At 40.9% G+C, this 16,249-nt stretch overlaps 1 protein-coding gene across 7 annotated transcripts in view; it reads right to left on the bottom strand.

Moving 5' to 3' along the window:
- Positions 1-13,899: 13,899 nt before the first annotated feature.
- KTN1 (kinectin 1) overlaps positions 13,900-16,249 on the bottom strand; it is a 107,531-nt gene continuing 105,181 nt past the window's right edge. For all 7 annotated transcript variants that reach the window (XM_042943324.1, XM_042943321.1, XM_042943325.1 and 4 more), the window contains one exon: positions 13,900-14,382. The gene's annotated coding sequence lies outside the window, so the exon portion shown is untranslated. The remainder of the gene's footprint in view (positions 14,383-16,249) is intronic.

Raw genomic sequence — 16,249 nt, 5'->3', positions numbered from 1 at the left:
AACAGAACAGACACTACAGGTAGAGACTTCTTTGTGAGTACCTGGAGACTGACTCCCAGAAATACTTCAAAGTAGAAACGTACATGGACTATTTAGATAATTCTGCTTAAACAGTAGAGACAAGAGCCTGATTAATCTAGGTTAAAAAATAGTGTTTTGCCTGATGGTAAATATGGAAATTATAATTACCCCTGAAACAAAGGCTCAGTGGGATTCTACTATGGCCTAAGGTCAACTAACTAGTAAGGAAGGGGTATGCAACAGGACTTGAATTCCTAACAGGGCTTGAATTCCTAATCCAATATGCCTTCCACCTAGTAGAAGGGAGCTGAAGAATTCTAGAAGAACGTAAGGAGAAAAGAACAAATCAGAGAAAAATGCAGATGACAATGACCTAGAAATAGCCATCAAATGGTCTATATATAACAGTCAAAAAGGCCAGCTCAGGAGAGCACCATTAAAGGGATGAGAGGGGTCAAGAACGTACCTTACTGCAGTGAAATGAAGTGGAGAGAAAGAAGGAGAAAACTGAACCTAAAAACAAAAACAAAAAACAGAAATGATCACAAAGGAGACAAAAGGCAAGAAAACAAGCCAGAGAACAAGGAGAGTCAATGCTTAGCCTTTAATATCATCCATTCATTTTTTGGGCAACACCCATTACTCAAAAGGATTCGTGAGAGTCTAAGATGCTTTTGTGAAAACACTTCAATAAAAGCACAAGATCAAACTTTGATGAGAATGGCTACCAGTCCCTAATACAAGCCTTTGCTTTTCTATTTTAAATCCATGAGCATTATTTACAAGAAAAATACACTTCCCTTCCAAGACAAAGTTTGCTTATATGCATTGTCTGTTGCCTCCCCCTAGTGATTGCAAATGGGATGTACACTAAGAATCCATCAACAGAGTCGGAAAATTACGTGACCCAATGACAATATTAATGCTTTTTTTAACTTGTATAGAAGTGCACGTTCCCCAAATTGCTTTCACACACGAAATCTCTGTATCCTGATGACAGCCCTGTGAAATGGGCGGGGTGTATTCTACCACCAATTGCTTCACATTGACATTGCTTTGGAGCCTATTCATCAAAACAGGGAAAAGAGAACAAGCTAGGAGTTTAGAGTCGAACCTGCATTTGAAGCCTGGTGCCACCGTGCATCCCTTTGCAGTTTCCAGCCGGTGGCTTATATCCTGTGCCTCCATTTCTGTGTGTGAAATGGGATTGAGACCGCATGTATCACAGAGATGCAATAAGGACTCAATGAGTCATATTTTTATACTAGTTGTGCATTGTGCCTGGTGTGAGCTAAGGCCTGTAAAAATTTCATGACTCTGTTGCTGCTGCTGTTGTTAAGGGCATCTTTGAGGAGGGGTTTCCACTTGCTTAGATATCCATTTATGGTTTCTGGACCTGCTCAGAGGCATTTCTTCCCTGAAACTGAAAAACATGTTGCTAGTAAGTATTTAAATATACTTTTCCTTTGTTCAATTACCCTTATCTTCCAGCTATTTCTTCTATTTTGGCCTGGCTTATGATCTGTCATACACTTCACTTCTAAAGAACCTTGGTATTACAAGAGTCCTCTTCTTCCCTCCTTCACCTTTGGTCTCAAGCCTAGAGCCACATGCAAACCCACAGGACACCCTTTCTTGCTATTCCTTCCGTTCCTATGAGAGTTTCTCTGTCCACCCCCCAGGCACCCAAGTTTCTGAGCACAACCATGTTCAGACCAAGCTTTGTTCAGAATGGATTCTCTTCCTCAAAGACTTTATACCCTGGTGGAAAAAGAGGAACAAGTAGTCATGAGGAGGGGCAGAAAAATCTGTAGGGAGCTCTTTACAACTCTAAATCAGGCTTATTATCTAAGCAAGCTTATAAAGTGCGTGCGTGCGCACACATGCACACACACACACACACACACACACACACACACACACAAGTCCATAAAGGTTTAGAGCAATTACAGGCTCATGAGATCTATTGGGGATGGTGCAAAGTAATTCCTGTACTTGGCTACCAAAAATAGGTCCAGCACCTAGACTGAGCAGATGTTCAGGATGAAGAGCACTTTGTTCCTGAGCAAACACCTTTGACACCACAGATGTCATCCAGGCAGCCCTCCTAATGAGCAGTACCCTCTGTCTCTGCTCCATGGTGGGGTCAAGACTCCACCAGGTCCCTTTGAGGTCTTATGAGATAACAAGCTGGGGAGAAAGAAAAAAGCGAAATCAGGGACTACAGAAATGTTTTTATCCTGATACCTCCTTCTAAAGAAAACACCACCCTTGCCACCTCCATGGTGTGGAGGACCAGAATTCTTTTACAGCACAGTAGGAAGATACCCTATGAAACTCACACGCTGGGATGCAAGACATCAGCCACACACAATCAAGCCCATACATGCATCTCTGCAGCGAGGCTAACGATCTCATACTCCAGTCCCTAAAGGGGCAAGCAGGAAATTCCATCATGGTCTCAACTCCTTCAGAGCTTCAGGTCGGCCCTGCAAACCCACACCAAGGGCCAATGGAACTTTAATAAGCTGAACACCCACTCTGCAGACCCACTCCCCAGAGGCCAGGGCCACTTGGGAATCAGAAACCATCTATTCGCACACAACAGATGTCTGTTAGGTTGAACTGAAGTATTCTATTCACATGTGTTGCCCATGATTCAGACATGATAGAGTGTTTATACTCTGTTCTTCCTGGAAGTAAACTTCCAGATAGAGTATGAGCTGAAAAGCACCCCCTGGCAAGAACTCTGCCTATAAAATTCCCGAGCAGCGGTGTCATGAGCTACAACACAGTGAAAAGGAAACAGCCAAATCTTGGCCAGACCTGTTTTGAATCCTGGTTCTACCTCTTCCTGGTTGGTGGATTTTGGAAATGGTATTTAACCTCTTCAGTCCTCAGTTTTCTCATTCTTAAAATGGGCATCGTAATAACAACTCTCGCAGAGAAGTCAAGAAGATTAAAGTTATGTGTAAAATACCGGACCCTCTCAGGCATTCAGTAAGTGGAAATTTGTCATTGTTCCCATGTAACCTAGTCAAAGGCCTCTGGTTGCAGGAGTGAGAGAGCGTGGTTATTGCCCTGCCATTTCACCCTGCCTGATCGTGCAGGGTCCTCCACTGCCTCGAGGCTAATGGCCCTCACATGGTGCCTCTTAGGTTATTCTTGCTCTTAGGTTTCATTAATCATTTCAGAAATCTGTTAGGCACAACCCTCCTGAGATTCCTACTGTGCCCAAGAATAGCTTACAATGCTTCACCATTAAAAGTGAGCATCCTCAACTCTTCATTTCTTACCCCAACCCCCCTCCTGGGACATGTTTAAAACAATAATCAAAGCAGCATAACCAGTTGACACAAGTCTTGAATAAAAGCAGGCTGCACCTAATCCCATTTCTCTTGAGCTCATTAAATGACTTTCAGTCCCACTTTAAATAAAGTCTTTCTTTCCAGGGGACGAGACCCGAGAAGCTGTTGAGCCTTCTAAAGTCACTCTGCTAGCTGCTTGGGTCCTCCTTCCCATTCCTCCTGAACTCCCCTTCACCCTCCTCTCTTTCAACAACCTGCCTGGTTTCCCGCTCTCTTACCCCAATATCGATGATGATGGTGGTGACAACTGATAACATGCATCAAACACAATGTGTCAGGCACTGTTATAAGCAGTTTACAGGTGCTAAGTAAGTCATTTGCCTCCTCCAACAAACTTAAGTGTGCGTTACTGTTTTCCCTAGTTTTCAGAGGAGGTGACTAAGGTACCTATATGTCTGAGCAACCGAAGACCACAGAACTGGGAGGACACCCAAACCCGCCATGCATTAAAGGGCTCTCAGCCATCTTAGAGCTCTTCCTCTTCCCCCCTCTCTTCCCCCCTCTCTTCCCCAAGCCCTTACCAGGTCCTGTCCCTTGTGCTTCCTAAATAACCCCTGAATCCATCCTTTTTCTCATCTGCATGGTCCTGCTTTAGCTCATGGTCTCACTGCCTCTTGCCTGGATTCTTACTGCTGCAACCTCTTCACTGACCTCACTGCCACTAATGTCTCCTTCCCCACACCATCCTCCACATGACCACATTATTCATTCAGTCCTTCGCTCATTTAACAAAATATTACTAAGCTGCTATTATGTGCCAGACACTGAGTAGCTTTGGGGTCACCAAAATGGTAATAGTCCCTAACCCCAAAGAACTCTCAGCATTGGGAAAGTCAGACAGACAAACCAAAAATAATACTTAGTGATAATGGAATGGAAGACTGTGCAACATGTAAGGCAGAAAATCAAAGGACCGCCAGATTCTGCCCAGCAATGTATAACCATTAGGATTGGTTTGCACTGCAAACCACTGTAGTGGTTTAAACACAGTTTTTAGGATTTTGTTTTTTTTTTTAAACATGCTCAGAAGTCTGGAGGTGAGAAATCACAAGGGGGTGTCAGAGTTTCAAAGATTTGGGGGTTTATTCTTCTGCAACTTCTTTGGTTTGTCCTTCATGCCACAAGATGGCTGCTGCATCTCCGGCCATTGTGTCTGTGTTCAAGGCAGGAAAAAGGGAAAAGGCAAAGGGGCTAGATCAGCTCACGTATTCTTTTCCTTTCTTCTTCTTTTTCAACCAAGAGAGATTTTGCATTTCCAGAAGCCCCTCCTGTAGACTGCTACTTAGGGTTCCCAGCCCAGATCTGGGTTACATCACCACCCTTACCTGAAAAGGAACCTGGAAAAGTATTTGGCTTTTCAGCCCCTGAAAAGTGGGAGGCAGCAAAGGAGAGGGAGGTTGGGTGTGGCTGTTGGGGGGACAGGTCAGGAAAGTTTCAAAGCAGGTATCATGCTTGCTATGGTCTGAATGTAACCTTCCAAAATTCATATGTCGAAATCTCATCCCCAGGGGGGATGGTAGTAGGAGGTGGGACGTTTGGGAGGTGACTAGGTTATGAGGAAGGAGCACTCGTGAATAGGATTAGTGCCTTTATGAAAGAGGCCCAAGAGAGCTCCCTTGCCCCTCCCACCATGTGGGGACAGAATGAGAAATCTATGACCTGGAAGCCAGCCCTCACTCCACCACGCTGGCACCCTGATCTCAGACTTCCAACCTCCAGAACTGTGAGAAATAAATTTCTGTTTTATAAGCATGGCATTTTGTTATAGGAGCCCGAACAAACTAAGGTATGCTTAAACTGAGTCTTGATTCCTAATTCACAATCCATAAATGAGTGCCATGATTGACGTGCTGGTTCTCATTCAGAAATGCTTTAAGAGTAAAACTTTAGGCACAGAATTGTCATCACTGTCATGTACTTGCTCAAGCATGGGAATTATTTAGATGAAGGTGGAAACATACCTAACATTATCCTTTCCTATCTCCTGTACCTCCTGCTCCACCATCTCCTCCCACTCCATCACTCCCCACCCTAACATTCCCTTCTTTGTGCCTCCCACTTTAGGCCAAAGTTTAGATAGTTGTGTCTCCTAGGAACCAGCCCTGACCTGGCTCATGGCCCTCCCACTGGAGTTTCCATGATTTGTAACTCCCTGGGGCCCCCTGAATTCTGTGAAGACACCACCATGTCTCTTGTTCTCTGCTATGTCCCAGCCCCAGACCTTCTGCCTGACTTCTAGAAGACTTACAATAAAAACTTAATGAATAAAAGTCACACATCTGCCATAAACACATTGTAGTATACCCATATCTATAGGGAAGTGCCTGTATTCCTAGCCAAAAAAAAAAAAAAAAGAAAAAGAAAACAAGTAAGCGAAGAAAAAACACCCTAGAAGTGAAGCCAAAAAGGAATGTGCTTAACCTTGATATGGCCCAATACCAAGAAGCCACTTTCTGTTGAGATCTGTAGATAATCCTAATACTGGAACCAAAATTAGAAAGACAAACTGATAAATTAGGCTGAGAGATGGTGCTCAAAGGATCTAAATTGGCTTCCTGGCAGTAAGGGCCCAATGCCCCTGCCATAGACATACTTCAGTACATGTGCCAGTCTCTTGCAAGTGTTTACCGTATGAGGCTCATCTAGTTCACCATGGAGGGAGGAAGAATAACATTACTCAGGGCTCAACATGTGCCAGGCGCTGTACACGTGGCATCTCACTTTCCTCACCATGACTCTGGGGTAAATGGCTGTGCTGTATGTGGGACCACACTGAAAGGCTGTAAAATGCTGTGGCAACAGATAAGCCCCAGCGGCTAAAGTTAGATTATTTCTCTCCCCCACAGCATGCTTCTGCATAGCTGTCCTCCAAGTACTGACTCTGGGATCTGAGCTCTTTGGTGTGGCTCCATCAACCCTGATCCTGCATTCTTAGCCACAGAGACCTCTCACCTCCACTTCCCTGAGGGCAAGAGCATCTCTATTCCGACTTGCTGCTTACTTCTTCAACTACTAGGCATCTGCTGGTACCTTTGGCTTTTGTCTGCTGGGGTCTTTTCCTCCTCCAGATGGTCCTTCTGGACAGAATCCAATATAGTCCCATTGGCTTTCTCCCTCCTGTGCCTCCTGTCCGGTCCATGGTGGGTATCCACATATCTTTCATTCTGAAAAATTTGGGTAATGCAGGCCATCCAGCATAGCCAACTCTCCCCTAACCTGCTATCCAAGTGACCATCTTTTGGCCTTTGGATTTTCCATGAGTTGTTTGCCAGTCCACTGTCTTCCAAATGCAGAAGATGCATTCATTACAAGTTCTCGAGATGGTCCCATTGAAAGCCTTCCCTCTTGACTGGAGATGAATGATTCTCCCTGCCACCCACCACCTATTTCTCCCCCTTGGTGGAGATGGGACTCACGGCCCCATAAAAGCAATCTCTGAAAAATTCCCTCTCAACTTGTTCTAACTTTGAACCCTTTTATGCCATCAGAGTGGATATGGGAATTAAGAGCATCAGCGTCCTTTCCCCCCATATTCCATTTTCAGTATCTCACCCCACTTCACACACAGCTTCCACTGTAATATACAGATTTGGAGCTCTCTGCCAGGATGTGTGAGGAATGAGGGGGTCATGGAACTCAATATATCACAAAAGAGCTGTAGATATGATGGACCATCGAGCAAGGGATAGTATGAACAGGCATTATGACTTTTTTTGAAAAGGTTGTCGAGGGGCTAAAGCCTCCATGAGAGCAAATGACAGGAACGGTGGCGTTAAGAATGATGTGAGATTGTATCAGACGATACAGTGTTGGAGAATAATTACAAGGTTCAAGGTGTGGTTACAGGTGTTGAAGAAATGAAGGTCTTTGGAGAATAATTACAAGGTTCAAGGAAAGAAATGAAGGTCTTTGGAGTTGCAGTAGTTTGAATAACACCCCCCTACCCAAAGACAGCCACATCCGAATTCCCCAGAACCTCTAACTATGTTACATAGCAATGGGGGCTTTCAGCTATAATCAAGGATTTTGAGACGGGAAGATTATCCTGGATTATCCGGGTGGGTCTTCAATATAATCACAAGGGTCTCTATCAGAGGAAGGCAAGAAGAGCACGAATTAGATGTGACAACAGGAGCAAGTGTTCAGAATGACACAAGCAAGGGCTGCTCCCCAGCCAAGGAATGCGGGAGGCCTTCCAAAGCCAGAAAAGGCAAGGGAACAGATTCTCCTCAAGAGCCTACAGAAGGGACGAACCCTGCTGACACATTTAGTCCGTGAAACTCATTCTGGGCTTCCAGCCTCTGAACTGTGAGGAAGTATGTATTGTTTTAAGCCACTAAGTTCACGGTGATTTGTTACAGCAGCCATAGTAAACTCTATAAGTCAAAGCGGAGAAACTGAAGCCTAGACTGCTGAGCAAGGGGACCCATGTAGAAGTCCAAATCACTAATGATAGTTGTGGAGCTTGTACTGGAAAGAAGGCCATAAAGTGGATGCCAACTTTCAACAAATGGGGATGAGGGACTTGGAGGTGTATGGTTGGCAGCAAAGAAGAGAGGCAGTATTTCTAGACAGCGTGAGATTCAAGCGAGGGTTTTTTTGTTTTGTTTTGTTTTTAAAGAATGGATGAGGGCATCTCTTTTCTAAGGGAGAAGTACAAAGGCTGAGGTGAGAACAAAGCAAGGAGAGAGACTGGGTCAGTGGTAAGAAAACACATGGCAGTGTGAGGATGAGAATCTGGGAGAGGAGGTTTGGCAGGTGTAACAGTTAAGGTCAAATCAGGAGACAAAACCCCACAAAATTTGAACAGGTCAAGTTTAATATAAAGAATTATTCATTATGCCAGAGGATGACCTGTAACAGAGTAAAAGTAACTCTAAACATCACCTGGGGGCTGAGGGAGAGTTCATATTGAAGGACAGCTTGGAGGGAAGGGTTGGAGTTCAAGCCTCACAGAAGGTGTTGTTGTGGCCCAGTGAGGGCACAGAAGTCCACTGGGTGGCCCTGGGCCAGAGCTGGTCTACAGTCGCTGGATAAGCAGGGACATCTACAGGGTGCAGACGACAGAAAATCGCAGCCAGGAGTGATTGCAGTCATTTCCTAATGCCGCTGTAAGAGAGCTCAGGGCCAGCTGTCTGTTAGGGCCACTCATAGCATTAAAACCAGTTGAGCACATATGAGAAAGTTTTGTACCTTTTATGCAAGTATGGTAGGAAATGAAATTAGTTTATTCAAAATAGGCATCAAGTTACAGTCAAAAAGTTTGTTAGAAAAACCTGTTCCATCTGATTGGACATGTTCACCTGACAGAAAACCAAGTCTGTACAGACTGTCCCCAAGAGGATATCAAGGCAAAGATTCTTTAAGAGTCTTATATATCTGAGTTTCTATACTGTCCTCACATTGTTGGTTGCATAAATCATGTCCTTGGTATCAAGAGGAAAAAAAAAATTATTCCACCTGATTGTTCCTAAGGAGATAAAAATTCTAACATTAGTCAGAGGGAGAATAACATTCATGCATATTCAGGCTTGGAATAGGGGGATAAAGAAATTCACCAACAAGGAAAAAGGCTTAAGGTAAACTTGTTTTTTAAAAAAAATAACCTATGTGGCATAACCAGGAAATATCAAGCAACACCAAGAACACCAAGAAAACCACCAATTAGCACTTTACCTTTTTTAGGCTTTGGGAGAAGTGTTTTCCAAATAGTAGATCGACATGCTACAATCTCTTTCCCCCTCCCCAAATTTGTAGAAATTATAGAAATGATATAAAAATAAATAGCAAATCCTTAGCAATGTTTGAAAACGAGAACTGTCATTTCACAAGAAACTGCCAAGAAACTGCAAAAGAAGGAAATTGAAAACCATACTGCATGATTTTCAAAGTGTTGTTTCCCAAACCCACATTAGCATCACGTGGAACTCTCTAAATTGCAAATTCTTGACCCCATCTAAGACCTAATAAGCCAGAAACGTGGTAGGAATGTATCCCTTAACAAATTTGAATGTAACAAATAGAAAATATCCATTGTTGGGGCGCCTGGGTGGCTCTGTCAGTTGAGCATCCTACTATTGATTTTGGCTCACATGATACCAGGGTTATGGGAGGGAGGCCCGTGTCGGGCTCTGCACTGAGCGTGGAGCCTACTTGGGATTCTCTCTCTCTCTGCCTCTGCCCCTCTCCCCTGCACTCTCTCTCTAAAAATACAAATAATAATAATAAAAATAACTTAAAAAAAGAAAATATCCATTCTTTTCAGTTGCTTGGAATATTTACAAATATTGGCCATTGGCAACAAAGCAACTGAAGAAAACGCATTATTGTATTTGGGTTAGAATTTACTATAGCCACATCTTTTTACTACTTGCACAGCGAACAAGAAAAACTAGATGCCCAGGGCCGAAAAGCCTGCACAAGTCAACACAATTCATCAACGTAAGTGAATTTCCATTTCCCACAACTATGGTCTATGGATTAGAATACCGTATTTTATTGATTTTGAAATGAATACTACATTGAGTAGAAAAACAGAAACTTTGTATTTTGGCATTGAATGAAATCCCAAGAACTCTGGAATAGTTCAGGAAGAACCTGCTCTGAACTAAAAAAGTCATAACTTCTGGATTCTTCATAGCAAGAGAATGCATAAATGTAAATGTAAATAAGATCTTCCCCCACCTCTTTGACTGTTTCCTGTGTTCCTGGGATCACCAGAAAATAACTACTACCCAATTCTCATTTTCTAACTGAAGAGGATAAGAATGAGCCTGGTAATTTGAGATTTCAAATGACTTCACATAATGAAATCATTTCCTGCCAAAGCTTAACATTCTTGCTGATAACCTCTTTTACTCTAAACCAAAACTAAATAATTTTATTTTTTGGCTTACAGTTTTTCTTTCTTCTGAAGTCTTCACAAATTCAGGAAATTGGTGTCATACAGGTTATGTTCACAGACTCAAATATAATACTAAGAAACAATACTTTAAAAATCTAGGATGTGAAAAACACTAAAAAAAATCTCTTGGCATAAAGGAAATCGAAGTTAGATAAAATTTTCATAATTTAGTGATATTTTAGATGTCCCTTAGAGGAATACACAAATAAATTGTGGGATATCTATAGTTAAAAATGAAGAAAAGCTCCATGTATAAATTTTAAAGCTAATATTGAACAAGTAAAGCAAATAGAATAATTTATATAAAATTTTAAAATGTGCAAAACATATTGTTTCTGGATACATGGGTGTTAATTGTATAACAATGTGAAATTAAATGATAAACATCACCTTTGGCTACCTCTGGAGAGGGAGGGAAATGGGACCAGGGAGGGGTATACAAGATATTTAAACTGTACCTTATTTTTTTTTTTAATGCAAATAGAAGAGAATGTTAATAATTTATACTGAGGGGATACACAGGTTTTTCTCCATTGTTTTCTCCATGATTTTCTCCACAGGTTTTTTCCATGATTTTCCGTATGTCTGAAATATTTATGATTTTTTAAAAATTAAGAACTGGGGGCCCCTGTGTGGCTCAGTCGGTTAAGCGTCTGACTTCGGCTCAGGTCATGATCTCACAGTTTGTGAGTTTGAGCCCCGTGTTGGGCTCTGTGCTAACAACTCAGAGCCTGAAGTTTGCTTCAGATTCTGTGTCTCCCTCTCCCTCTCCTCTCTCTCTCTGTCTGCCCCTCCCCCACTTGTGCTCTGTCTCTCTCTCAAAAATAAATAAAATGTAAAAAAATAAATAAAATTAAGAACTGAAAGACAAAAAAATCCCTACATATCAAAATCTGTGGGGTATAAAGTAGTAACAGAGAACTTACAATCTAAAATGACAAGAAGAGGGGCGCCTGGGTGGCTCAGTCGGTTAAGCGTCCGACTTCGGCCCAGGTCACGATCTCATGGTCCGTGAGTTTGAGCCCCGCGTTGGGCTCTATGCTGACAGTTCAGAGCCAGAAGCCTGCTTCGGATTCTGTGTTTCCCTCTCTCTGCTCCTCCCCCGTTCATGCTCTGTCTCTCTCTGTCTCAAAAATAAATAAACATTTAAAAAAAAATAAAAAAATAAAAAATAAAATGACAAGAAAATTGAAAATAAATTTTAAAAACAAGAAGTTGGCACAGCAGAAAATAAGCCAAAAAAAGACTGAAAACGTTTTTATCATTTTAAATTAATAAATGGATTAAGTATAAAACAAACTACAACCAGAAAGTGCTGACAGAATTGCTCAGTACAATTAAAAAGTGCTGGACAAAAGAACATGCTAAAGACCAGTAGCTCTAAGATGTTTGGTCTCAGAATTCCTTTACACTTTCAAAAGCTTTTGGTTTTGGTATTTCTAGAATATTCAACATATTAGAAATTGAAACCAAGAAAAATGTAGATGTTTATTTCCTATTTTAAAACAACATAATGAACATGCTTTTGTGAAATGTAACTTCATTTTCCAAAACCAACCAACCAAAACAATGGTGAGAAAACTGGCATTACATGTTTGCAAATTTCCTTACTATCTGGCTTAATAAAAGACACCTGCTTCTGCATGCAGTCTGCTGTGGTATGCTGTTTGGGTTGGAGCATACAAAGGAAATCTGGCCTCACTGGAAAACAGAGGAGCAGTCATTCAGACAGCGTGGATATTCTCTGACACAATAGCACAACTCTGCATGTTGTAATTTCTTAAAGATTAATTGCAAAGTGGAGTCTGAAACCCAATGAGTGAGCTTTTTGTACCGTTACACTAAAATCCATGAGTTTATCTTGCTCTTTAAATGGATCTTTTACCATGCATGATTTTGTTCACATTGTGCAGTGGTCATTCTCCCCTTCCTGTAGGCTCTCTTCAACCTGAGGAAATTTCTTAGGGCTTCCGGCCTCAGTTGGCTGCAACAGTGGCAAAGGGAGTCACTAGAGACGGAGGACATAGGACTCTTTTTTCGATGCTCCTTTCCTCTCTGGGCAATCTGCTTATAACACACTGGGGAAAGGTGGACAGTGGAGGACAGAAGAGACAATTACAAAACTGTCCCAAATCATAAACAGGCAATGTTGTGAACTTCCTGCCATTTCAGATGCAAAAAGATGAATGCATATTTGCTTAGGATCCTGAGGGAGGGGACACAAATTAATGAGATTGGACTGAATCCTTAGTCTCTTGCAATTATTTTTTCAAACATTCAAATATACGAGGAGGTTGAAAAATAGTACAATTACAAATTTCTTTGGAGGAACTAAGCTCTGAAAGGAGAGGAGCAAGAGGTTGTAAGAAAGGCGGGATTTGTTTGCTTTTTTCAGATGGCAGGGACATAGCTATCCTTATGGACAACGGCAGAGGAAAAAGATTGAGAGAGAGAGAGAGAGATGATGGTGATGATGATGACACGGTATCTGGCCTTCAGATCAATTTTCCAGGCGTTTGCTGAAAGCAGCTAGGTAAGGTGTGGGGTAGTCCAAGTCCTCAGGCCAGTCATCACTGGCCATGAGCAACCTCTCCAGTTTATTTCTACATAATTTAGAAATACTATTTGGTGTGCATGGTGTGATGTGAAAAGGTTAGAAGGCACCCCTTTAGATAATCCTCAAACTATAAAAACGAATTTCATCCATTCATTCATTTCATTACCTGAGCACAAATAAGTGGAAGGCACTTTCCCAGGACTGGGGGAAAAGCAAAGAACAGAAGAGAAGATTCCTGTCCTCATGGAGCTACTTTCTGGTGGAAGGAAGAGGTGTGACCAAGTATATATTGGAGTTTATAAACATCATAGACAAAAGTAGGTAGATGGATAGGGAGGCAAGGGGGATACTGGATGGTCAAGAAAGACCTGATGAAAAAGGTGACATTCAAACAGATTTCAAGATGAAGAAGCCAAGACATATCCAAGAGAAGAGAGTTTTAGGTAGAAGCATTACTGAAAAAGCAAGGAGGCCGTAGTATGGCCTAACAGGCACTTTAATACTTGATGGCAAAAATCAATCAATCAATCAATCAATAAAAACAAAAAGAAAAAAACAAAAAAACAAAAAAAACCCCAAAATCAAAAAACCAAAACAAAAAAACCCTCAATGGCACAACAGATCTTTCAGTGGTTATTTAGCATCTGTAGGGTCCAGTGCTTTCATAAAATTATTTAATGAATTAAAACTCTCTTCAACAAAAAATAATACACGCAAACTATGTAACATGTGCCTGACAAGACGGAAACTAAAACTTAGTTAAGAAAGTAACAGGAAGTGTAAAAGGAGAGCTCTCCCACCTGAAGCTGCAGTGGTGAGTTTGAGAGCTATATTCTCGTGCCTCCTCCTTCCCATGCACAGCACTGCCGGACACAGTTTACACTGCACACAGCCACAGAGAAGACCCAGAACTCCCCTCAGAGAAGGTGTATGAACAGTAACACCTATCTTTCCTGTCCAAAAGTTGCAGTTAATAACTGTATTCTAAATCATGTCGATCTGTAGGACTAATGAGATCTGTTACAGCGCAATGAAAATTGGAGCAAGTCTGAATAATAAGCATCCCTTTATTTGCTGACGCCATTACAAAAAACGGATTACATTAGCAACAAAAAAGTGTTTTCTTGAAGTCAGAGGCAGTTACTCCCCAAAATGTTAAGTAAAACAGTGTACAACATCAGTATTAAAATGTTAAATTTTATATTGTCTTTACCACTTTTGATCTTCTGAACAATTTTATTGAGCAAAATAAGATAAAAGATTACATGTTTATTTTATCTTCAGGAATGTAAAGGTCTAATTATTCAAACAGTTTTTATTATAAAACTAAACTCTGAAGGTGTCTACAGAGTTGGCTTTTTTTTTTTCTCTCTTTAAATCAGTAGTCTAACAAGGATTAGAAAAGACAAAACTCTGTTCAGTGTTTCTGACAAAGTAGAAAGGGTGAAAACATAAATAAGGCTTTAATTTGGCAAAATATAATACAATGCCTTCTGTTATCCTTGAATGAACAGCTTCCCAGTTGCTTCACTCTGTAAAAGATCAGAAAGAAGAAATTCATTTTAAGACAAGAAACAAAAGGCAATCAGAAGACATTTGTCAAACATCAAAAATATATACTCTATTTGATCTAGCCTGCTCTTTTGACCAGGATCAAAGCAACTATACTAATGGTAATCGAAAACAAGAAAAAAATCTCAGGATTCAGAAGCTTATGAGGTGGATTTAAAAATATATGAGTGAAAACCTCAGACCAAACTGAGAATAATGTAGGGATTTGAAAGTACTATTAGGAACAGATACGGTATGCTTTCACTCATATGTGGATCTTGAGAAACTTAACAGAAGACCATGGGGGAGGGGAAGGGAAAAAACAAAGTTACAAACAGGGAGAGAGGGAGGGAGGCAAACCATAAGAGATTCTTAAATACAGAGAACAAACTGAAGGTTGATGGGGCGGGGGGTGGGGGGAGTGGGTGATGGGCATTGAGGAGGGCACCTGTTGGGATGAGCATTGGGTAGTGTATGGAAGCCAATTTGACAATAAAGTATATAGAAAGAAAGAAAGAAAGGAAAGAAAGGAAAGAAAGGAAAGAAAGGAAAGAAAGGAAGAAAGAAAGAAAGAAAGAAAGAAAGAAAGAAAGAAAGAAAGAAAGAAAGAAAGAAAAGGAAACTTTTAAAAGAACAACACCTGGAATCCATTTTTATTAGTTTTACTCAAGAAAATATAAAGCTAATAAGGTGAGGCGCACTGGAATTTACAACTCTCCCCCATGAATGAACAAAGTTTCAGGCTGAGATTTTCTGAGGTCATGTGAGGCTTTCCAAGTCAGATAAAATGACTATAAGAAGTGAAACTTTAAAAGCCATTATAGAGACTAAAAAGACTTATCCAAACACAACATATACAATTGTGACTGGTTTGGGAAAAACAGCTAAAAAGGTATCTGTGGTAAAATTGAAAAAATTTGAATATATGGTTTTAATACTGGATGATTTTATAGAACTACTGCTTTTTTGAGGGATTTTTTTTTCTTGGTTTTTTTTTTTTGTTTTTGTTTTTTTGGATGTGATAAGGATACTACTGTGGATTTATAAGAGAATGACTATGTTCTTCAGAGATACATATTGAAGTGCTTTGGGATAAAATGTCATGGTATCTGTAAGTTACTTTCAAATGGTTTGACATCAACAAAATACATGTATACACATAAAGAGATCAAGCAGGTAAAGGATGTATGAGTGTTGCACCATTCTTTCAGCTTTTCTAAGTTTATTTATTTTGAGACAGAGCGAGCATGAGCAGGGGACAAGCAGAGAGAGAGGGAGAGAGAGAATTCCAAGCAGGCTCCACGCTGTCAGCACAGAGCCCCAATGTGGGGCTCAAACTCACGAAGTGTAAGATCATGACCTGAGCCGAAATCAAGAGCCAGACGCTTAACTGACTGAGTCACCCAAGCGCCCCTCAGCTTTTCTTTATGTGTGAACTTTTTCAAAATAAAAAGTTGAGGGGAAAAGAATTAGAAAATTAAAAAGCAAAGTTCTCACTGGTTATCATGTTCTCTAATTGAAAACAAGATTAGTAGGGGATCAGAAAGTCTACCTAGCCCACTGGTACAGGATACTATTAAGTGCTACGCAAACATATCACAGAAAATGAAAACCTGAGCACTGTGATAGCCAGTGTAACACGTAGAAATGAATGCCAGCTTTTATCTGGAACACTAGTCTTTATGCTTCAATACTGCTATAAAAGAACATCTTTCTTTCAGAAACAAGAGACAACTACATCATAAAAAAAATCTATTTGTCACACAAGAGTAGGGAATGAACATACATACAAAACACATACACAAAACTTCCCCTCAATTTTTTCTGGATAACATCGAGAGCCTCTCC

Source organism: Panthera leo, chromosome B3, assembly GCF_018350215.1.
Source record: "Panthera leo isolate Ple1 chromosome B3, P.leo_Ple1_pat1.1, whole genome shotgun sequence".
Classification (NCBI taxonomy): domain Eukaryota; kingdom Metazoa; phylum Chordata; class Mammalia; order Carnivora; family Felidae; genus Panthera; species Panthera leo.
The sequence above is the reverse complement of the archived record's forward strand: the minus strand, read 5'-3'. Positions and strand labels throughout refer to the sequence as shown.